General features: G+C 47.8%; 1 protein-coding gene across 2 annotated transcripts in view; it reads right to left on the reverse strand.

The window, feature by feature from the left end:
• The window catches only part of ABR (ABR activator of RhoGEF and GTPase), a 176025-nt gene that overhangs the window by 135828 nt on the left and 16708 nt on the right, over nt 1-23489 (reverse strand). Inside the window, exon 1 of one of the 2 annotated variants that reach the window (XM_019798977.2) lies at nt 2863-2881. The exons of the other annotated variant lie outside the window; for it this stretch is intronic. The gene's annotated coding sequence lies outside the window, so the exon portion shown is untranslated. Of the gene's footprint in view, nt 1-2862; nt 2882-23489 lie in introns of those variants that run through there. 2 annotated transcript variants of the gene reach the window in all.

The raw sequence follows: 23489 nt of genomic DNA on the forward strand, positions 1-23489 counted from the left end.
ATGCTATTTTCAGCATTTTCAAGCTAAAATGTTACAGTTGCTCTCCTTAGCATCGCCACAGTTTGCTTTTTTTCCTACATTCTGTCCAATCCTGTCCTGGACCTCCCACTCCAGAACACAATATAGGGTACAGGAAGAGAGGAGTCTTGGAGGCAGTAAAGAGGAACACTTGTAGTAATTAACGGAGAATGTCTGCGGTGCACCTGGCTTAGACCCCAGTGCTTGGCTTACAGGATCATCTCACTGCGAACCTCACTGCCATCTCAGCTCCCTGAGTTTTCTAGATGAGAAAACGGAGGCACTGAGTTACTCTCCCAGCCGTCCTCCATCTCCACACAGTCTCCCGCACACGCGTCCCAGGAAAGGGCAGTTACTTCAAGATGCCCTTGATGCCATTTCTGGTGGCTTCCAGTAGATGGTAACACCATACAGCCTGACTCTAATCTTGGCTTGGAGACAAATGTGTGGGCCTTTGAGCACCAGGAGGATTTGAGACTGGAACAGAAGCCTCTAGATTCCTGGCACCGAGGGTGGGGAGGAGTCTGGGGAGACCCAATATCACATTCAAGGAAGAAAGGAATTAAGGAATCACTGTCATCTGCATTTTGCCAAAGGTTAAGTGCTCTGCCAGCAACCCCAATCTGTCAGAGCAGGGGAGGGGCTTTCCTGTGGACAGACGGCCCTGATTCAGCTAAGTGCAGATCTGCCTTCGAACCCCAAGGCACTGAATCAGCACCCAACACACTTCATCCTCCAGGCCCACACTAACCATTCTCTGTCCAGGCTTGTGGGTGAACACTCTCCGCCTTCGCCAGCCCTCCCTCTGGCCTATGCACATAGGCTGCCCTCAGCTCTCTGCCAGCCTTACTGACCATCTGCTCCTGCTTCACCACCCACCCGTTTAAGGGGGATTGAAGGGTCGGTTGCCTTGCCGTAGCACTGGGCCGATGATGAGAGACTGAGTGGGAAGGAGATAAATCCCATTCTGAAGGTCAGTGGTCTTGCCCTTAATTCCCAGGTGTGCTACTCATTGCCTTCCCAACAACGGACTCTTGCTTCTACCAGCCACTCAGCCAGATAGAAAGAGAGTAACTGTGCTTACAGTAATCAAAACTCGGTACTGCCACTTTTCTTCCCTCCTCACTGTCAGCAACCCAGCTCCACTGTGCACAAGAGGAAGGCTGGGGAGTCCCTGCCGGAGATCACTGCGGGTGAAAAGGGTGGCCGTTCACCTCTCCCCATGCTGGGGCTGGCAGGGGGCACCAGTGTTCAGAGGCTGGAGGACAAGTGGGGGTGGAGGGCCTCCGCATTCAAATTAAAAACCAAAACCAGACTATGATAGCCAAAAACCCAAAACTTTGTACCGTTCCTGCCAGATCTGCTCTTTAAAAGCTGGGACTGCATCTTATTTCGCTGAGGTATCCACAGCACTCAGCCCAGTGGATGACTGAGGCTCAGGCAGACTCCAAAGCAGCCACAATCACTGTGGCCCCAGACCAGGCTCTCTGCCCAAAGCCCGGCATTCAACAATACAGGTGGAATACGTAAAATGAATGACAGCTGACATTTGCCGAGCGCTTGTTAGGTGTGGGACACCGCTCTATGGGCTTCATGAGGATTATCTCCCTTAATCCTCATAATAAGCTAACGAGATAGGCACTGCTCTTCTCTCCGTTCCCCAGAAGCAGACAGGCTAAGCATCGGACAGCTAGCAGCTGGTGACGCTTGGAAATGAACCTGAGATGTGTACAATCTCTGTATTGGACTGCAATGAGTGAACAAATGAATGAACAGAATGAAGTTAAACTCTGGGAGAAAGACATTGGAGCCATGGTAGGAATGCAAGGCAGTGTAATTCCAGGACACCCTCCCCCCCCCGAAGCCCACCAATGATTAAGCAAAAGGAGAACTGCTTCTCAAAGCTGCATCTATCACAAAGGGCAGATGACTCTGGACACAAGCTGGATGCAGTCAATCTAGCGACTGTTCCCTGAACTCCCACTGAACCCCACTGCTTCTATGCCTTGGGCCAGTCCCTAACCTTTCCCAGTTCAGTTTTCAAATCTATAGATGGATACCCACATGCATCAGGCAGACGACTTCCAGGCTTCCTATCTGCCTTCGAAGACCATAAACTCTGCTTCCGAGCAGACCTTGAGGGGCCCGTTTCTGGATCCTTGCTTCATTTCCTTTACCTTGGTACGGTAAAGTGGTAAAGTAACATTTACAGTTCTGAGGCTCGCCCTCTCCCCTTGGGCCTGGGAAGCAGGAAATTCCCTAGGCCTCTCCAGGGTCACCTCTCAGGGAGCAGGTTTGGCCTGACAGTTCTAGCCTTTGTCCTCTCCCTACCTGTCTCTTCCCAGCCTCCCTACATTCCCAGAGACAGTGAGATCTACAGACAGCACAGATTAACTCAAAGCCTTCCCCAATTATTTATTTCTCTACCAAAGTTTTGTGTGTCAGCTTGAGTCAAATATCTGCGGCCCTGGCAAGATGTAAACCAGAGAACTGCATGCGTGCCCTTGTTGTCTCCCTCAGCACCGTGGCCGGGAGAGGCCCAGTGCCATCTGAGTCTCTGCAGCCACGAAGATCCCACACATCCCCACACAGTTCCCAGAGACTCTGGTGAAGCCCAGCTCCCCCGCCAGCGGCCACAGTGAGTCCAGCTTCCTGGGCAGAGCAGCTGCCTCGGATTCTACTAGGGAAGGTGAATTTCAGGAGGCTCTCGTGCCAAGCCCCTCAAGTGGCCCTCATCCAACCTGGCTCAGATTGTACCCCCAGGGGTCAATGTGAGAGGTTTCCTAGAGAGTGGATCAGAGGGCTCAACAGTAGGGGGTGGAGCCCCCTTCCTAATTTACTCACCACAGCATCCCCGTCAGCATTTGGAAACAGCCCAGCAGAAGAGATGGAAGGATTCTCTAAGTCCCAAAAACCCAGAGACAAAGTTCAGCAGTTCCAGGCTTCTCAGGTCCGAGTGCAGCAGAGGCCTGTCCCCCTGGGGTCGGAACTCACAGGCTGGCCCTCTGCCCTCCTGTGGCTGCTGTTCCCCTCAGGCTGGCTGTGCGGCTTGTTCCTTCAGCCAGGCTTCTGCAGATGCACCCAGGCCTGTGCTGCTCTGCCAGGAGCTGTGACGCCACCAGCCAGAGTTGGCCCCGTCCCTGTCAGGCCCAGGAATGGCTGCAGGGGCTGAGGCTAGGCTGTGAAGGAGACTGGCTCCAGGAGCTGGCGGCTCAGCATTCAGGAAGGCAAGGACAAAGGAGCATCAGAGCCTAGTCAGTGGTACTTGTCATCAGTGGAGTCTTGTTTTGGGGTGAACCGTGCAAGTGTGCAGTGGGCGGCCCTGTCTCTTTAAGGACCAGGCTTTTTTAAAGCAAGTTCCCTCTGCAGTCACTCCTGCCACCAGCAGTCCTGCGGCGGACTGCGCGCCAGGTTGGGGGGGGTGGTGCTGGTGGGGGGGCTCCCGAGTGCCATCTGGTGGCCCAACAGAGCAGCAACTCAGCCACCAGGACCGCTTGGTCCTGCCAACCTTGGCCACGGTCCAGCGAAGAGGCCTGAAAATGCAGCTTCACCCACCAGATTCTGCACAGAGCTGCAGGTGACCATTGTGAGTAACCAGGCTAGGGAAGGCAGGAGGAACTCCATGTGGGGTCAGGAGACATCAGGAGCCCCCATGAGTAGCCTGGGAAGAATAACCATCCCACGGGACAAAAGCTTCTCCGAGAAATTCTCAAATGGGGGGATTTTTTCCAGTTTCCCAGCTTGCCAGCTTCAGGACCTAAAGCACAGCTGCGTGTATTCTGTGCCCGTCAACATGGGAACAGTGGTTCTCAATCAGGGAAGGGGTAGTTGGTACTGACCCACAGGAAGTGTTTGCAAATGTGACAAAGCATTTTACTTATTTGTTTTTGTAGGACTTTTTTAGAGCCAGAGATGTGAAAGTGTCCTGCAAAACGCAGAGCTGTCCCTGAGTGTCGACAGTGCTGAGAACACTACGTGGTTAGGTGGAAACGAGGATGTTCTTTGGCAAGCTTGCACGCCCTGTTCTTTTCCCCGGTATTCTGCCTTTGATGTCCTCTCTAAATTTTGTCTTTATCATCTTAGAGGTGGAGAGAGGAAGTGGTCTGGCCTAGGCCACCTTCACGAGGGATGCCTCTACCCAGAAGCTGGCTACACACCTGTATGCAGCTTGCGTTGGGTGGTCATGACCCTTGGAAGGGAGAGGCAGCAGCGGGGGGGGGGGTGGCCTAATGCAGACACTTAGAAACAGCAGACAGTGTCTGAGAAGAATCACAGAAGACCAGTCACCCCCTTCCCCCAAGGGACCACCCCGCCACCCTTCCTGTGTGGATGATTCAACCTAGCTGGCTTTCTCTCCCTGAACTGCCTCAGGACACCCATCTTTTACACAAGGCACTTTCAGGTTCTAGTCATGAAACCTTGTGACTCCTAGCTTCCTCCTACCCAAGTTCCCCGCACTCAGTCCTGGGTTGGTCGGCTCAGTCTCAGGAACATAGTCTGGTGCCAGCAGCTGACACAGGAAACCAACACATGTGACATGTATTCTAATGAAAGGTGAGTGGAAAAGAATGAAACTTTGGCTGTGGTGGCCAAAGAAAGCCACACAGTGGTCACATCTGACCTGAGTCTGTTGGTTTGAGCAGTCCCAGGCCCATGAGGCTGACGTCATCACGCGACGGTCCAGTTGGAGGAAACACTTTCCCAGCATCCCACAGCAACTAGAACACTACCCACTGCTGTTGGAATAAAGACCCACATCCTTTTGGTGGCAGACGAGGCCCTGCGGCCTGGCTCCTTACTTCCTTTCAGCCTCATCTGGCAAAGTCTCCTTGCTTCTCATGTGTTTTCAGAACTTTTGCACAGAATATTTCCAAATAAATAAATAAAATCTTAAAAAAAAAAAAAGAATGATATTTCCAGCTAAAATGCCAGGACATCTCTTCATCTTGCCTCCAATCTTAGCTTGAATATCACCTCTGCTAGGAAGCTTTCCCTAACCACCAGGCCAGTGGGGGCCTGCATTTCAGATTATGCAGTGCTTTTGTAAACCCCTCAAAGCCTATCTCTTCTGCTGCACTGTGCCCCCCAAGAGGATTCAAACCACACCTCTCTTGTTCACCACGGTAACCCCAGCTCCTTGAAATAGTGGTTTCAGTGAATGAATGAATACATGAATGAATGGATGACTGAATATGTTCCTGGTCACAAAGACCCTGGAATGAGGGAGTATAGACACTTCAGCCAGCCCAGGTCCACCAGCTGGAAAAAAAAAAAAAAAGCTGTCTGGGTTGGTTGGGACTGAGTCTCTGGACAGACTCAGAAAAAACAGGGGCGCCTGGGTGGCTCAGTCGTTGAGCGTCTGTCTTCGGCTCAGGACATGATCCCAGAGTCCTGGGATCGAGCCCCACATCAGGCTCCTCCGCTGGGGGCCTGCTTCTTCCTCTCCCACTCCCCCTGCTTGTGTTCCCTCCTCTTGCTGGCTGTCTCTTTCTCTGTCAAGTAAAAAAAAAAAAAAACTAAAAAAAAAAAAAAAAAAAGGAAAAAAAAGAAAAAACAACAGGATGCTAGAATCAGATTTGGGGCAAGAGGATTGGTGCTCTAATTAATTCCTAACTGTTCACATGAAATCCCAACTAAAAAGTCCCCAATGTGCAGGGCTCCCTCACCAAGCAGCCAGCATTTAATGTTGTACTCTTTTTTGCCCAATCAGACTCCAACATGGAAATGGAATAGAAACAAGGAAATGGTTCAGCCCACTAAGGGAACTTTGGTCTCAATTCTCAGAGTCCTTCTCCTGGGCCTGTCCCAAATTTGCAATTACATTTGTTTTTAGAGGAGGGAGGCAAATTGTAGCACTCCTCTGGGAAAAAGCAGTCCCTCGGTGCACACCTGTCCAATCTCTCCTCCCGTGGTCTGGCAGGGGACAGAAGCTGGGAGTCTGAGAAATAAGATGCTGCTGGCCTGCAGCGATGCTGAACTCCCTGGTCCCAGGGGCTGTCGGCTGAAGCTGTCACTCACTGGGTTCCAGTGATGACTTTGGTGCGCCTCCAACCAGACAGATGGGAAATCTTGCTTTCAGCTCGGGGATGGGAGGAGTACATGGAAACTGATTCTGGGCACCCTGTCTTCGCCAGGACCTTGCTTGAGAGGGTCTGCAGGCTGCCTGACAGAGAGATAGACAGACCCCTAGGCAGGCCAGAGAGCCCTGGGGGCAGTGTGCCAGACTTACCCAGTCTGCCAGGCACCTGCAAAAAAGGAAGAAGATTCCTGTTCATTTTCCCTTTCCCGAGAGAAAGAGACAAAACACCCAATTTTTAGTCAAGGTCTGATCTGCTGGGCCTTGGGTCTGTGATGGTCCAGAAAAACCACCCTAGGCCCCTAGGGTCAGTAAACCAGCTGGTCAGTCCTCTAAAGTTACCCACCAGCTTCTCACTGCAGCCTAGGAAGGACATGCTGGCATAGTTCAAACTCCCAGGGTTCTTCTCTCCCCTGAAATGATGGGACCTGGTGGGAGGAGGTGGTAGTTGTCCATGGTGGATGTAGGAATAGTAATAAAGGTGATAGCAACAAACACTTACATTGTACCTGGGCCAGGGCTGATCTAAGGACTTTGCATGGATTAATCACTGAATTATCAAAGTAATCCCTGACTGCCCAGAATTTATGTCTTTGCCTATCAATACTCCACTGCCTCCCCAACACAAGGGAAAGAGCACTAAACCGAGCACACCATGAGTCCAGGCCCTGGCTCTGCCACTAACCTGCTGTGTGAACTTGAGGAACCCCCTTTCACTCTCTGAACCTTGGTTTCCTTATCTTAACGTGCAGGGATGAAAGTTGTCCTGCCTATGATTCCTTGAGAGATAGATGACCAGGAAATGCCTTATAAGGGAGGGAAAACTTTTTTCTTTCCCACCCCTCAGTTCCCCAATACTTCAGGAAGTCTCATGGGTTTCAAGGGCTAGAGAAGTTATTCATTAGCCCATCGCATAGTCCCTGAGCTCTATATAAGACTGGGTTCCTTTGCCCAGGATACTTGTGATAGTGGATTTGAGACATGTCTAGAAGTCCCCAAAAGACAAGGGGCGCCTGGGTGGCACAGCAGTTAAGCGTCCGCCTTTGGCTCAGGGCGTGATCCCGGCGTTGTGGGATCGAGCCCCACATCAGGCTCCTCCGCTAGGAGCCTGCTTCTTCCTCTCCCACTCCCCCTGCTTGTGTTCCCTCTCTCGCTGGCTGTCTCTAACTCTGTCGAATAAATAAATAAAATCTTAAAAAAAAAAAAAGTCCCCAAAAGACAAGGCAGTGTCTAGTGGGTCCAGAGAGTGGTGTGGACAGTATGTTATGGAGGGGATGGAGGGGTCACCACTTCGAAATGAGCTGATAACTAAATGCTTCTTGAAGGAGTATCATTTGAACCAGGGCCTGGAACGACACCTCATATTTCATTGGCAAAAATGGTGGAGTGAGGAGACAGGGCATTCTGGGGGGAAGGAAAAGCATAAGCAGTTATGCAGAAATGTAATTAGGCAGAAATGGAGGTGAAGAGGGGAACTAGAATGAATGCCTGAGAGAAGGTTCTTTGGGGAACTGGGGGGAGAGTTCCTGATGTAATATGTGGCCTCAGCATGAATTCAGGGACACAACAGGAATTGCAGCTTTTCTTAGGCCTGTCTTTATAAAGAAGGGACACCACTTGCCTGCAACACCAACAACAAAAGTTTAGGACTCACCCCCTGTCCCTGTGAGTTTGCGGGCATAAGCACCGAGCTACCAAAAGCCCTCAGTCAATGTGTCTCTGGCTTCACCAATATTTATGTTCCAGGCACTGTGTTAGGCACACTACTTTCACCCTGTTTTTTTCCAGGCTTATTAGGGTACAATTGACAAACAACACTGGGTGAGTTTAAGGTACACGACGTGATGATTTGCTGTATGCATTATGAAAGGTAGAGAAAACTGAGCGGTCAGCTCTACACCCAGCCCATCCAAATGTTCAGGTCTCCACTCCCCTGGCCCTAAGGAAGAGGACCGGCACACTTGGAACGTTCTCAAAAGTCCTCTGTGCTTTGAACACAGCTAGAGACCCTGCGGAAAGATAGCACCACATGGTGAAGTATGAGGGATGCACGTTCCTAAGGAAGGATGCTGTATTTCTGAGAAACCTCTACACAGAACCTCAAAGGGCAAAGGCCCTGAGGAATTTCTAGGCTGGCAGGTTGTCCCTCTGCCTCCAGACCCCTCGGCAGTCTCACGCTCTAGAGACCTCCTTACATTCTTAGCCATGACTCAGATGAAACCTGGTTCCTCACCCTGAACCTCCCCCCCTCATGGCCCAAAGTCTTCTAGATATGTCATTGCCCAATCTCTTTACATGCCCTACTGAGTTATTTTCCAGGTTCCTATTTCTATCTGATTACACAAGTTTCTTTCCTCCAGGAAGCCACATTCTCATCACATGGGGGTAGCCACAGGTCACCAGCAAATGGGAGAAGGGTGCTAGAAGGGTCCCTTTTCTGGACTCCAGAGCTGTGGGTGGTGGTTCCCCACCCTTCCCCAGGGGCCTGGGACCACCGGAGGGAGACCAGTGCAGCCCCAGATAAGATCATGACTTGGTTTTCAGTTTCACCAGACAGCAGTCCCCAGAGGTGGCCCCCACACCTGGGCTCTACGCCAGGCAGCCTGAACAGAAGACTGTAGCCACCACTCCGTACCGGCAAGGAATGACACAGTGCCTCCCGTTAACACCCAACTGGACCTGGCTCCAGGCCTGCTCTGCCCCTCAGATCCCTGGTTCTTGGGGCAAATATACCCTACCGAGTGTTGGAGCAGAGCCACGCTAGAGGCCTCTGAGATTGGAGCCCTTGCTGTTCCTGCCTGGCCAGAGCTTCCACACTGGGGGTTCTTTTTCCAGAGGCCCTTAGGGAAGCTGAGCTGGGTTTTTTTTTCTGGAGGTAAAAGGACTGCCTTTGTAAAAGAAATCCAATTTGCCTCCCACCACGACTAACCACAGATGAGGAAGCAGTCACAGAGAAGCTCTGGCCCCTGCAGCCCCTGGTTTCCTGCTGTTCTCTCTCGGAGACCACACATGGAGCTGTACACGCAAGCAGGCCACATTTCCTTCCAGGCCTACAAGGAACCTTGACTTCCTACAAAGACCACTAAGGCCAACATTAGTACACGTGGGCTCGTCTGTCCATGGCAGCACTTCTGCTGATTTCAAAAGGAAGAGGTCTGTCTGGCCGAGGAGAACATGGCCCAAGACACGCACAGAAGCTGCCTTCCCAGCTGGCCTGCCTGATCCTGCAAGCAAAGATTCCAGTGTCCACACTCCATCTCCCATGAAAACCCTCGTTCTCGGGGAGCTGGTGAAGGTGTGGAAGCTTTGCTCAGATGTGGTCGGGGTCACAGACCCTTGGGCTAACAAGTTCTTTCTAGGTCTGCAGGAGGCAGGGAAGAATGGGGAAACGTGAACTGTGGCCAGGTCCTCCTGCGAACACCCACGCTGCCGGCTCAGAAGCCACACTGCAATTAGCACCTGTCATTTGCTCACTTGCATGTATCCCACATGTCATCAAAAGGTTACGCAGCAGCTGTGAAGCATATAGCCCGTTTTTTTTTTTTTAAGATTTATTTACTGATTTGAGAGAAAGAGAGCAAGCGGTGGGGGAGGGGCAGAGGGAGAGGAAGAGAGAAACTTAAGTGCACTCCTCACTGAGTGTGGAGCTCCATGCAGGGCTCGGTCTCGCAACCCTGAGGTCAGACCTGAGCCGAAACCAAGAGTCATACACTCTCACTGTGCTACCCAGGTGCCCCTAGGCTGTTTTTTTTAACTAGTGAGTTTATTCCATTTTTTTTCCTATTCTAAAAGTAATAAAGCCACAAATACGCTTTTTAGACAATAAAAGAGTAAAACGTGCATTAGCATTTTCCAGCCTTTTTTGGGTATGCATACAGTGGGGGTCTTTGTGTAGTTATAATCAAGCAGCTCTCCAGACTGCGCTCAGGAATTTCTCTGCCACTGATCCATGGCCAGTCCAGCTTTCATTGTCTCCTGTGTCCAGCAAGGCAAGCTTTACCTAAACTACAAGCTCACTTTGCTCAGGGCCACCGTGGCCCCAAATACGAAGATGAGCCTTCTTGGGGGAAACTCTCGTTCATCATCCACCCCTGGTCCCAGTACAAGTGAGATGTCTCTGATTCCTTGGGGGAGGGAGGAACATCACCCATGCGTCAGCACTGCTCGGGAATACTAGAGAAAAGTCTCATCCGCAGTGTCCTCAGCAGAATCTGAGAACTGCTCACGACCAGGCCTGGGGACTCTTCCTTCCTTGGGGCTGGGCCACAGGTTTGAGATTAGAAGGAAGTCTTGGATTGGCCAGGGCTGTATTACTGACATCAGCCCTTTAGCAATAGAAACTGAGGAGAAGGAGGGGAGGAAGGTGTAGGGAGAACTGTAAAGAAAAAGTTCAGTTTGAATTCACCACCAAACCCCAGCCTGTGATAGGGACAAAGTAAGTTGGGTTTGCTCTTGCAATCTCAGGAGAACAGGAGAGAGATGTGCTTACCAAACTTTTTCATATCATGCCACAGGCAGGAAATGCCCATATCTGCACAGCAGGCTGGGGCAAGCAGACCAAGAGTCTGAAACCTCAGCATTTCCTCACACCCTCAGCACATTCTAGGTACACTGACTGGGGCGCTCTGAGAGAGGGAATGGGGAGAGATGGCCATTCTACTTTCAACAAACCTCCGGAGCGGCCACGGGCTTCATAAGCATTTCTGACTTCAGAAGCCCCCACAGTGCCAAGATAAATCAATGACACTCCCTCTAAGGCAACGATCCTGGCCCCCGCAGCTGATGAGAGGGGGCCGTGCCTAGGCGAATTCCCCTGTACACTCCAGGGGACTGAGGCTCACATCCCAGGACACCCTATCTGCTGGGCATGGCTGCTGATAAAACAGATTTGATAGCCTAGAGGAGAATGCCCTGGCTTGGGCCAGACATTAGTTTTGCCAATCTGTCAAAAGGTTCCTGTTTCTTGGCTTGGAGTTTGCAGGCCTGCCAGCCAAGGCAGAAACTGATAATACTTAACAAAAGCAGAACACCAACACAAGAATGGCTCTTCTCTGGCCTGGGTTAGCCCATTCTCCCACCCCAGGTGCAGGGGGAGGGCGGGGACACCTGCTAATTCCCCTGGGCACTGCTGCTGAAAGCTCTGGTCGTCTGCATGAAGCAGCATCCCCCAAAGCCACTCACATCAGCAATCGCTTCACGGGGCCAGTTTCTGGGCCACTGCTGTTCCGGATGCAGACCTTAATGGTCAGGATGTGGGTTCCAGAGACAGAACAGACCTGAGTTTAAGACCTGGTGTCCTTAATTCAATCTTTCTGGGCCTCAGTTTCTTTCATTGTAAAATGAGGATAGTAATGGCAACTGCCTTATCTAAGACGGTTGAAATGGGGGACCAGATGTTAAGACACCAGGCCGGGTGCCTGCTCCATCTACACACCAAGCACGGTTACACACACACACACACACACACACACACACACACACTACACCTCTCTCTTGAGGGCCAAAACAAGGCAAACGATGAAACAGCCCACCCCCCTCACCAAGATTAGAGCAAACCTAGTAAAGAGACAGTGTGAGATGTGCTGAGGTTACCAAAGCCAAGCCACACCCTTTGTTTTCTGTAGTATCTCATCTTCATTAGCATTTTGTGAAGAGTCAAAGCAACCTATTCCCTATTCAGAAGTGTGAACTCTCCATACTTTGCTATTCAACAGCTGCTAGAGCAAGAGGAAAATCCGTCTAGAAAAATAGAATCCCTTTGCCGTAAAGTCAGGGCTGTCAGGCTTGAGAGACCCAGAGGCTTCTAGATTGGTAAAGGTCCTCGAAAGAGCTCCAAAACAATGGAAGCTGAAAAATCCAGTTCAGGATAGACTTTCTTGACAAACAGAATGTTCTCCAGGACACCAAGTAGAGCACCCTCCTTGCACAAAAGGGAAACAGGTCCAAAGTATCTAAGTGTGTTCAAAGAAAGTAAGATATATGGGTGATTTTATCTTAAAATCGTAAACCTCATGCGGCTCCTGGGTGGCTCAGTCTGTTAAGCGTCTGCCTTCGGCTCAGGTCATGATCTCAGGGTCCCAGGATCGAGCTCCGCGCGCCAGCTCCCAGCTCAGCAGGGGAGTCTCCTTCTCCCTCTGCCCCTGCTCCTGTGCTCTTTCTCTCTCGCTCACTCTCTCAAATAAATATTTTTTAAAAAATTGTAAACCTTGGATTATCCAGAGTAAACACTATATCAAAATGTTGAACTAAGAAAAAAAAAATTCTTAGAAATTAGTATATACCAACACACACACACACACACACACACACACACACACACACACAAATGATGAGGCCACATTTAAGGGCATTTCCCCAGTGGACAAAGAGCCCAACCTCCCAACCCTCTTCTGAAGGACCTCCGGCTATGATGTGCCCATCAGAGTGTATAACACCCTCTTCATGTTTCACATATTAGCCCTTGGTAAATGTTGCATGAAATTTGATGATCCTGCTAGGAAAGGGAAGATGATTCATAATCATCTATTCCTAATCCACAGACCCTTGATGAGAGCCTGCTAGGTTTAGGGTTTGAAACACTGGGGCTGGAAACAGTTGGTTTGAGACAAATTACCCTCTTATTTAACAAGCAGGTTCCAGACGCCTGCAGAAATGGTAAATTCAGCTCTTTCTTGACCCCTACTAGTTCCTCCATTAGTCTGTGTGTGTAGCGGGTCCTCGGGTCCTGGTGAGGCCCCCTTGGGTGGGGCTTCTGACCGCAACGGGGTTCCCCCCGACAGCTCCCCAGGGGGGCGGAGCTAGATGGGGGCGGGGCCGCAGGCTCCTGGTCTCCAGACACGGCGCTGCACCATTTAAATGTGAAATGGAGCACCGGGGCTAAACCTCGCAGGCAACCAGAGTTGCCTTCACCTGCACGCATGATTAATCCAACATCAAATCAGAAGTCCCGTGGCGGCCCGCTGCTCGAGGACCCCGGCGGGGGAGGCGGCCTCGGTATCTGAGGTTTACGCAGTTATTGAGATGCAAATGTATTCAGGGCCTGGGGCCTCGTGTCTCTGACTCGCGCAGGAAGGCAGATGCCGAAACCCTCCGGGATCTGCCTACACCCTCAGCACCGTGCGGGGTGAAGGGAGGCCCGGACTCTCCCTGCTGCAGCCTTCGGGAAGGCGCCTGCCGGTGTAGCATTCGTGTGGGTCCCGCCGCGCTGCAGCCAAACACCTAGCCGCAAGCAGCCGACATTCCGGGAGGCGCTGGCTATAGCGGGAGAAGCTAGCTCCAACCTTTTATTCAGGCTTTAAAACAAACAAATCAAAGCGTTTCCGTTTCCTGGCCTCGGTGTCAGATCCACCGGGGAAATCCCGGGAGCAGAGGGGGAATGAGCGAGAAAGCACAGGCGCAGCTGTCCTAGGCGCCAGGCCAACTACTTCCCCTTGGCGTCTCCGCCAGCTCACTATGGCAGGAGCCGCTGTCAGGTTCTCTGGGATGTCCCCCAGGGGCATTTGGGGGACCTGCGAGAGTCCCTAGCACCTGCAAACCTTTCTTAGAAGCACTTCAACGATGTCTATTCACAGGGCTTAAAACGTCCTAGCAAAATGGAAGATCTGAAATCCAGAGGAGGGTCACCTGAAATTCAAGTGATCAGGCACGGGCTTGCTCCCTCAGGTCTCCAAAAGGACAACTGCTACGGAAGAATGCAGCTGAGTGGGAGAGCCCAGCGTCCCCTAGACTCCTTAAGATCAGTTTGGATTTGTAAGAAATACACCACTGAGCAAGGCTCATTCATTTATGTTTTTCAAGACTGCTGCCTCCATCTCCTGAAAAAGAGACACTGCCTCTTTTCAAAATGAGAAACATGGGTTCAAACTAATTAGCTGTGGCATATTACCCAACTTTATTAGACCTCTGTTTTGTCATCCATAAAATGGGTTAATAATACTAACCTCTTATGGTTGTGAGAACAAATGAAACAATGCATAGATTAGATACAATATTTGTATGTGTGCCATAAAAGGACTGGAAAGATATATTATCTACAACAAACTTTTGACTGCAGGTTCTTTCTGGAGAGAGGAGTGAAAGTGGTGGGATAGGTGACTGGAACTGATATGTTTTCTTCCAAAGGCTTCAGTACTGTTTTCATCTTTTATATTAAAAATATCTTTATACATAGTACAGGGACTGCTTCATGGTAGATACTCAGGTTAATTTTTAAAACGGATCTCAATTCTAACTTAATTTTCCTTTGGGGCTTCTGGTTCAAGGTGGTAGACTGAGCACAGGAGGCTTTTTGTATGTGTTACACCATTATAATAAACTTATCATATGCCCCCTCTTAACCCAAGTCTCTAGACATGATCTAAATCATGTATTAACACAAAACCTATAACAAGGTACCCTGACACAGGGTACTATCAAGGACCATGCATGCTAAGTAATCCCTGAAAGAAGGGGATAGGAGTATCAGATGGAAAGAAGAAACCACAGGCCCAAGAGAAGACTACTGCCAAAACAGCGGGTAAGGCAGGGTGCAGGGAAGAAGTAGACCCTGGAGCAGGAAAACATCAGGGGTAGCTGGGGACCAGTAGAGACGAAGTCGGAGGAGCACCCAGGCAGGTTAGCACGCTGACGCCCCTCCTGTCCCATCCTCCCTTCCCCAAGACCCAGAGCCCAACAGGCTCTGGCTTCCGCTGCCTTTCTCACCCCGTGGCTTTTATTCCATTTCTGGTTGATAGAGATGTAGACCTTATTTTTGAGCACAGCTATACCTTTTTAATTAAAAAAAATGTTTTATCTATGACTTTGTTTGGAGCAGAGGAATAAGCTTAAAGCATGAATTCACAGCATGTACTTGATTTAAAGTTTGAAATCATTGATTTTCCAGAAAAAAATAAGTCCAAATATTATTTTGAGAGGAAAACCAGAAGAAATTATTAACCTTTAAAAAAAAAAAGTTTGGGGCGCCTGGGTGGCGCAGTCGTTGAGCGTCTGCCTTTGGCTCAGGGTGGTGATCCCGGCATTCTGGGATCGAGCCCCACATCAGGCTCCTCCTCTGGGAGCCTGCTTCTTCCTCTCCCACTGCCCCTGCTTGTGTTCCCTCTCTCACTGGCTGTCTCTGTCAAATAAATAAATAAAATCTTTTTTAAAAAATTAAAAAAATAAAAATAAATTTAAAAAAAAGTTAGACTTTTTTTTTTAAAAAGGTGGGGGTGTCTGGGTGGCTCAGTCCGTTAAGGTCCAACTTGGCGCAGGTCATGATCTTGTGGTCCTGGGATCGAGCCCACCTTAGGCTCCATGCTCAGTGCAGAGTCTGCTTGAGATTCTTTCCTCCTCCTTCTCCCTTACCTCACTCTTCCCTCTATTCATGTACTCTTTCTCTCTCTTTCATAACTAACTAACTAACTAAATAAATAAATAACATCTTTTTAAAAACCAGACAACTATGTAAAGGTCTAGATATTCTGTTGGCTATAAAGGTAGGGACTTCTAAACCTTTATAAACAAAAAATGTTCTATAAACTGTTCTAGGTCATAGAAACAGATGGGAGGGATGCCTGGGTGGCTCAGTCGTTAAGTGTCTATTTTCGGCTCAGGTCATGATCCCAGAGTTGTGGGATCGAGCCCCGCATCAGGCTCCCTGCTCAGTGGGAAGCCTGCTTCTCCCTCTCCCACTCCCTCTGCTTGTGTTCCTTCTCTAGCTGTCGCTCTTTCTGTCAAAAAATAAATTAAAAGAAACAGATGGGAAGCTACCTAATTAATTTCATGATACTACCATAATTCTGACACTAAAACTGGATAAGGGTAGCGAAAGAAGAAAACTATAGGTCAGTATTTCCTATGCCATTGATACAAATGATCTTAACTTGCAAGTAGCATATTGAATCCAGCAATGTTTTTTTTTTAAAGAAACAAGTATTTTTTTTTTAAAAACAAACAAAAAACAAAAAAACACAAAGTTTTTAAAAAAACAAGTCAGGGGCACTATTCTTGGTTGTGCAGGATGTACACTGCACAACTTGCTGTTGTGTGAATGAGTTATTTAGTGCACCACTGAGCAGCCCTCAACCCTGTATATCAGACCAAACAGGATTTAATCCCAGGAATATAGGCCTAGTTCAACATTAGAAAATCTATTTGTATAATTCACTGTATTAATTGATTAAGGAAGAAAAAAGTATATGATCCTTAATTGATTAAGGAAGTATATGATTCCTTAATTGATTAAGGAAGAAAAAAGTATATGATCATCTTAACATATGTGAGAAAAGCATTATCCAAGTGTTCACACCTATTTCTGCTTAAAAAGAACAGAAAAAATACTCTCAGAAACTAGAAATACAAAGAATAGCAGGGGTTTCGAGAGTCCTAAATTCTTACTGGGTTGGTGAAGATTCCACATATAAATTCTTTGAGGTTATCCTCATTGATCCATTCCATAAAGCTATCAGAAGAAATCCTGACACCTGGGTCACCAGACCAACCCACCAGCAAGGTTTATGTGAGGGCTGACATCTGCAGGCTGCAAGAGCCATGACCTTGGAAAGGGTCACAAGTGCCACCACAATATGGGTGGTTCTCCCCGTGCAGCTTAGAGAAGACACAATACTCTCCAGCGTCAGCCTTACCACTAATGTAAGTAATGTTCATAAAATTCTTACCTAATAAACAATTTAGGACAGTCAAAAAAAAAAAGAACAGCAAATTTCCTTAAGTAAATCTATAATTAGCATATTATTCAATGGTAAACCGTTAAACGTATTCACATTAGATCTTAAAAAATGGGCAAAGAATATCACAAAGAAGAGGAAATAGGAATTTCCAAAGAATATAAGAAAAGATACCATACCTTATTAGTAACTGGGGCCATATTTATACTGAGATGCCATTTCTGTCCATGAGATTGGCACAAATGAAAAAATAGTAACAAATGTGGGTGAGGGAGTGAACAGGTTCCCTCAAAAAGTGTGGCCAAGCGTCTAAGCTGGAACAGCAGTTTTGGATAATTTGACAATATTGATTAATACATAAAATTCACGTGGTTTTCAACTTTGTGAGTCCATGTCTAGGTCTTCTCTAGAGAAATGTTCACACATATGCACACATGGGTTGTGTACATGGTTTTAATCGTGGTATTGTTTGGAATAGCAGAAATTGGGACACCATACCAGGGATTAGATTTATCCCCTTTGCCTTTTCTCTAGAAAAGAGAAGTGCCCTCCCCTCGAAAATGCTCTTACAGTCACAGACGTTACAACCTTATACTTCCTTGGGCATTCTGTCTGAACTCAGCCACTTTGGAACCACTGACGTCAGAGGCAGCCTCCTTGCGGTGGTCTAGGCAAGATGGTGTAAGAAGACCCACTGAGTTCAGAGGGTTTAAAAAGAGAAGCTTTCCAGTCCCCCAGGATGGGTCCCCCGGGGAAAGGAAATAGTGGCGGATGCTAGAACTTGTCCTCCTGGCCTTCCTGGGTAAATGAACACGAGGGAGGCCACTCTGTCGATGGCCTAAAGGAGCTGGGTCTCAGGAGCAGGTGCCCTCAGTGGAGCTTAGCACTGAGGAATTAATGTGTTCTTGTCCCAAGGACAGACTGTGCTGTGCATTCCCAGGCCATCGCCATTTCCAGGGTCACCTGTCGGCCTGTGCAGTGAGAAGTCCTTCCTGCTAATGAGACTCGAGTTCTCTGCCCATTCGGTGTAACAGCACTGACCACTGCTCCCTCTTTGATGCTAAGGGAAAGCCTCGAGAGGGAGCTGCTGGGATGTTTGCTGGTACGCATGTGGACACTGGAGCTGAAGGAACAAAGAAAAATGTCAAAGGATGTGCCCTAAAGATGGTGAAGCAGGTACAATGACTTCTGTAACCATTGGTCAACCTGCAAACACGTGGTTGTTACTGTTCGGTATTTGAACAGAGCGGCTACCGACAGTTTTATAAAAACCTTCTTTGTGTCTTGGGAGACAGTTAAAGATGGCAAGCCCTTAGCATGGGTCTCTATGGTAGTCACATTCCTGCAGTGAAAACCTGTTTGCTAGCCCACTCCCACAGTGAAACTGAAGGGTCTTGAAGCAGAGTCAATGAAGTTGCTTTAATTAATGGTGGCTGCATCCCTTTGTCCTGGAGAGGAGTTTCTGGTAGCCCAGAACTGATCTCACATGGTTGTGAAATCAGACATACAATGCTTTACTCTCTGCAACCTGCTTTGAAGTGGATGATGCTTTGTTTTGTTTTTTAAAGATTGATTTATTTATTTTTAGAGAGAGGTGGGGGAGGGGCAGCGGGAGACAGAATCGAAAGCAGACTCCCAGGTGACCGCAGAGCCTGCCTCAGGGCTTGATCTCACAACCCTGAGATCATGACCTGAGCTGAAACCAAGAGTCAGACACAACTGAGCCACCCAAGTACATCATGGATGGTGTTTTATTGTCCAAATCCTTCTCTTTTAACCCTCTATTACTTGGTAATTTAGATACTCCATAAACATTGAGAATTATGGTAAAGGTATTTGTTGACTTTTCCATTGATCAGTTTGGAGGTTATAAGCACTCCATGCAATCCAGTGACTTTAAAATCCGAGAAAAAGTTCCATTGATGAAAGCCCAGCAGGTTTGCTTAACTCTGTACAAACTCAGCAAATTAATGAAATTGCAGTGAAGTGGTTGTCTTAACTCCACATTAAATCTCTGCTCCAAAGCAAATACACACACAGGTGTTTCATGCCACCCATCCCTAAACTAGTGAAGGCTGATCTTGAGACAGGGAGAAAGTAGAGGCAGAAAGTAACGGAATCCTGAGAGGCAGAAGCTCAGCCTGTGTGGGTGGAAAGATGTGAGCCCACCCCACCGCCCTCCTCCCCCAAAGCTCAGCAGGGGGAATGGATGTGGGTGAGCATTCCAACTCAGAACCCGACACCTTCAAACACCACGGTCGCTATCTGGGGGCAGCACGAGGGTGACCTACATGATTCAAACCATAACCAGCCAAGTGTTTTGAAATAGGAGATCACAATGGACTTCTCTGTATCATCGTCCAAGCGTCACTCAGCTCGCTGACGCTGTGTTTGCTCTCAGGCCAAAGGTCACCCTGGGCTGCTTCTTCCCTCTGACTGCTTAGTGGCTTCTAACACAACTGGATTACTTTATCAACTGTCTGGCAACTCCGTATCTACTCACACACAAACTCAAAAGGCTTTTCCCTCCACATTTTGCCTAGGAGCACCGAAAGTTCTTAAGTAAACAGGGCTTTTTTTATGGCCTCCTTTTAATGTCAACCTTTGGGGCTGTATGGGCAGAAAGGGCCTTACCAGACATGTTCCAGAATTCCACTTCTGGGTATTTAACCAAAAGAATGGAAAGCAGAGTCTCAAAAACATATTTGTACTCCAAGTTTGTAACAGCATTATTCATGATAGCTAAAATGTGGAAGCAACCCAAGTGTCCTTCGATGGATGAATGGATAAGCAAAATGTGGTACAGACATACAGTGGAATATTATTCCACGTTTAAAAAGAAGGAAATTCTGGGGCGCCTGGGTGGCTCAATTGGTTAAGCATCTGCCTTCGGCTCAGGCATGATCTCAGGGTCCTGGGATGTGCTGCTCAGTGGGGAGCCTGCTTCTCCCTCTCTCCCCTCCTTGTGCTCTCTCACTATCTCTCTCTCAGATAAATGAATAAAATCTTTTAAAAAATTAAAATAAAACACAAAGAAGGACATTCTGACATATGCTACAGCATGGGTGAAACTTGCGGACGTTGTGCTAAGTGAAATAAGCCAGTCACAAAAAGACAAACACTGTATAATTCCAGTTACATGAGGTTCTTACAGAGTAATCAAATTCACAAAGACAGAAAGAATGGTGGCTGCCAGAGGCAGCGGGGAAGTGGGGGTTGGGGAGCTATTGTTTTATGGGTATAGAGTTTCAGTTTTGCAAGATAAAAAGAGTTATGGAGATGATGGTGATGATTGTTGTATGGCATTATACATGCATTTAATACCACTGAACTATACACTTAAAAATGGTTAAGACGATAAACTTTATGTGTATTTCACCACAATAAAAATTTTTGAAAAAAAAAGAGTAATGTACGTAGCCTCACCCCGTTTTCCATATTTGATGGCAATTATAATAAAATTCCCTCTCTGATAAAACAAACTATAAAAGTGCACATGAAGGGCACCTGGCTGGCTCAGCCTGTGGGTGATTGACTCTTGATCTCAGGGTTGTGGGTTCAAGCCCCACGCTGGGTGTAGAGATTACTTAAAAATAAAATCTCTCTTAAAAAAAAAAAAGAAAGAAAGAAAAAGAAAGTGCACATGAAAAACAATACAAAAAAACAGTTACAAAAAACCCCAGACATTGACCACCACCTCACATCAAGCACTTAGCAAAGCCTGCTTAACTTAGGGGTGCTGGGCTGGCTGCCACGAATCCCCAGGACTGGCTAAAAATATAGATTCCAGGTTGCGCCCAGATCCACTGGGATTCTACTTCAGTGGTCTTGGCTTCAGGAATCTTTTTACAGTGCTCCTTCAAAAGACTCCGACTTGCAGTCTGTTCCTTGCCTAGATTATTCTAGAAGGAGAAGATTAATAATTTAGTAATTTCCTCAATCATTCTTTCAGGCTAATCGGTACACATTTGTCAAACACGTAGGACACAAAAGGCTCAACGGCAGATGCTCGGAAAACAGAGGGTAAATAAGAACATGAGTTATCATTTACTGAGTGCTCACTATGCATCACACTGAGTACTTACCAAGGATTACTTCATTTAATTCTTTTCTTTTTTTAAGATTATTTATTTATTTATTCATTTATTTATTTAAGAGAGAGAGTGCATGAGCATGAGCGAGAGGGGAGAGGGGCGTGAAGGGGGGAGGGTCAGAGGGAGAACGACAAGCAGGCTTCCCGCTGAGATTTTGATCCCAGGACTCTGAGATCATGACCTGAGCCTAAGTCACACGCTTAACCCACTGAGCCACCCAGGTGCCCCACCTCATTTAATTCTTAACAACATTCTAGGAGGTATATGCTATTAACACATCCATTTTTCAGATGAGAAAATTGAGGCACAGAGAGGTTAAATAACTTTGTAAAGTCCTCACAGCCAATAAATGTGGCTCCAGGGTCTGCACTCTTGCCCACCAGTCCCTGCCTTCAGCAAGCCTTGCGAAGTGGGGGTAACATGGAAGTTACCATGATAAGAGGTGGAATAAAACAAATGTGAAATTGAGATACAAAGACAAGTGCTGGGGGAGGAGCCATAGCAGGTGTGACAGGTTTGGACTCGAGATTTTTCACCCTTTTGCCAATCAGCGGAAGTAGTGTGAAATTCCCCAGCAAATCCTTGCATGGAGCCGTAAAGAAACAGTAAGAGTCAGCTCGTCTGACCACAGGCAGAGATGCAGAGTGTGTCCTAACACATCTTTCTTTAAGGCGTGACACTGAACAAGGTCTATCCAGCCCAGGGACCAAGGAAGACAGCCGGCTATTTCCACCTCTCAGTTTCTAAAACCCCCGGCTTTTGTAACGTGCTCGGGGTGTGAGTCAGGGCAGCCTGGGAAGCGTTTCAGACAACAAAATTGCAGATTCTGTGTTTTTTTTCCATTCTGTGACGACAACTGATTCATCTCAAGACTGACTGGCAGGGACAGAGAAAGCTGCCAGTCAATTTGGGAGCCTGAGAGCAAACTGATTAAGTCTGAATGAAAGTCACCGAGGTCACTGTCCTAGGTCATAAAAGTTCTGTGCGGGCTTCTCAGAGACTGCGCACAAACTAAGGCAAAGACGCTGTCTTAACCCCATGGTGATCTCACTTCTTCAAAGACACGACAGGCTCTGTGGTTACCAAAGAAACAAACTGGTTAAAAGAAGGCAGTGTGAGACAATTTCTATTTTGAAGAGATGTGAAGGGCTGTATAGGACATCTTTTCGTTTCTTTTTTCCTTAATCCTAAAGATTAGCTTTTATAGTCCCTCCTAAAAATGTTCTTTGGCTTTCATCCATTTTTAAAATTTATGATACATACATTTGATTGTATTATATATACATACATCTCCTCCACGAGTAACTGCTGTAGCAAGTTTAAATTACCTACCGTAACCCAACTTAAAGGAAGAAAAAAAGAGAGATTTCAGATTTGAATATAAAAGTTATGATTGTAAGTGTCTTTTTTCCTCTAAGTTGGCTGCTATCTCAATGTATACATAAGCACAATGACTAAGTGGCATTTCTCTCCAAATATGTAACTCAGATGAAATGCTACTGCCCAAATCTAATTTTGATATCCTAAATCAATGCTCTTCTGGTAGATAGGAATTTGAAGCGTGAAATTAAAAATAAAAAGGTTGTTTCCCCCCTTCTTCCTGCAGTAAACCAGACAAAAAACAAAAACAAGGCAGTCACTCTCCACGAGCTAAAAGTAGCAACAAGGAAATAAGCCTGGGGAGACGTTGATTTGGGGCGTCTTTACTATGACTGTGGTGACAAAGGCAGCTGAGAGTCCACCAAAGATTCCCACCCCAGCCCCCCTCCCAGAGCACGGCTGTTGGGGCGGGGGGCGGGGGGGCGGGAAGCAGCAGCCTCTTAGGGGCTATACTTGCCAGGACCCCTGAGCTTAAGAGGGGACACAGGCCTTGTGTCTGCCAGTGTAATGCGAGCGAAAGAAATGGGAATCACTTCCAGGTTAAGAAGAGTTGAGAAGCATGTGTGTCTTCACTCTCGTTGCCCAGTGCCCTCTGGAAGCTGAGAACTACCAGGACCTAGAGGAGGGCCCATGCACAAGAGTCCAGGAGCCTGGGTTCTGAGTGAGCCTGGGAAGCAAACCTGCCCATCAGGAACACCTGCCTCCACTGTCACAGGAACCAGAAGAAACTTCGCTGTTAAACCACGGACATGCTGTCGTTGGTTTGTTAGAGGGTAGCACTGTTCTGAAGGCTTACTCCAAGGTGCTGAGATTAGGGGCTGGAGGAGGGAGGAAAGACTTCTTGGTGAGTGAAGATGACACTAGGAAAGAAATATATTTTCTTCTTCCACGGAAAACTCTTTAACACAAGGATTGTAATCTCAGATGCTGAAAACACGAGGCGGGTGGTGTAATACTAGTAGCTATTAACACCCACACAGCACTTTTAATGTGACAGGCAGCTCTAAGCTCTTACACTAACTCAGTTCTCACCCATTTATTGGGTGAGCTATTAATATAACCCCCATTTTGCAGATGAGGAAACCGGGGCCCACAGGAGTTAAGTAATTTGCTTAAGGTTATATAGCTCGTAAGTGGCAGAGGCAGGATGTGAGGCCAGGCAGGCAGCCCAGCTCCCAAGTCTTGCTTGTTCGCTACATGATACACACACCCCTCACAGTGCGAGCAGGAAAGAGGACCCGACGAGAGCTGAGGTGA

Source organism: Ailuropoda melanoleuca, chromosome 13 (assembly GCF_002007445.2).
Source record: "Ailuropoda melanoleuca isolate Jingjing chromosome 13, ASM200744v2, whole genome shotgun sequence".
In the NCBI taxonomy this organism is placed as follows: domain Eukaryota; kingdom Metazoa; phylum Chordata; class Mammalia; order Carnivora; family Ursidae; genus Ailuropoda; species Ailuropoda melanoleuca.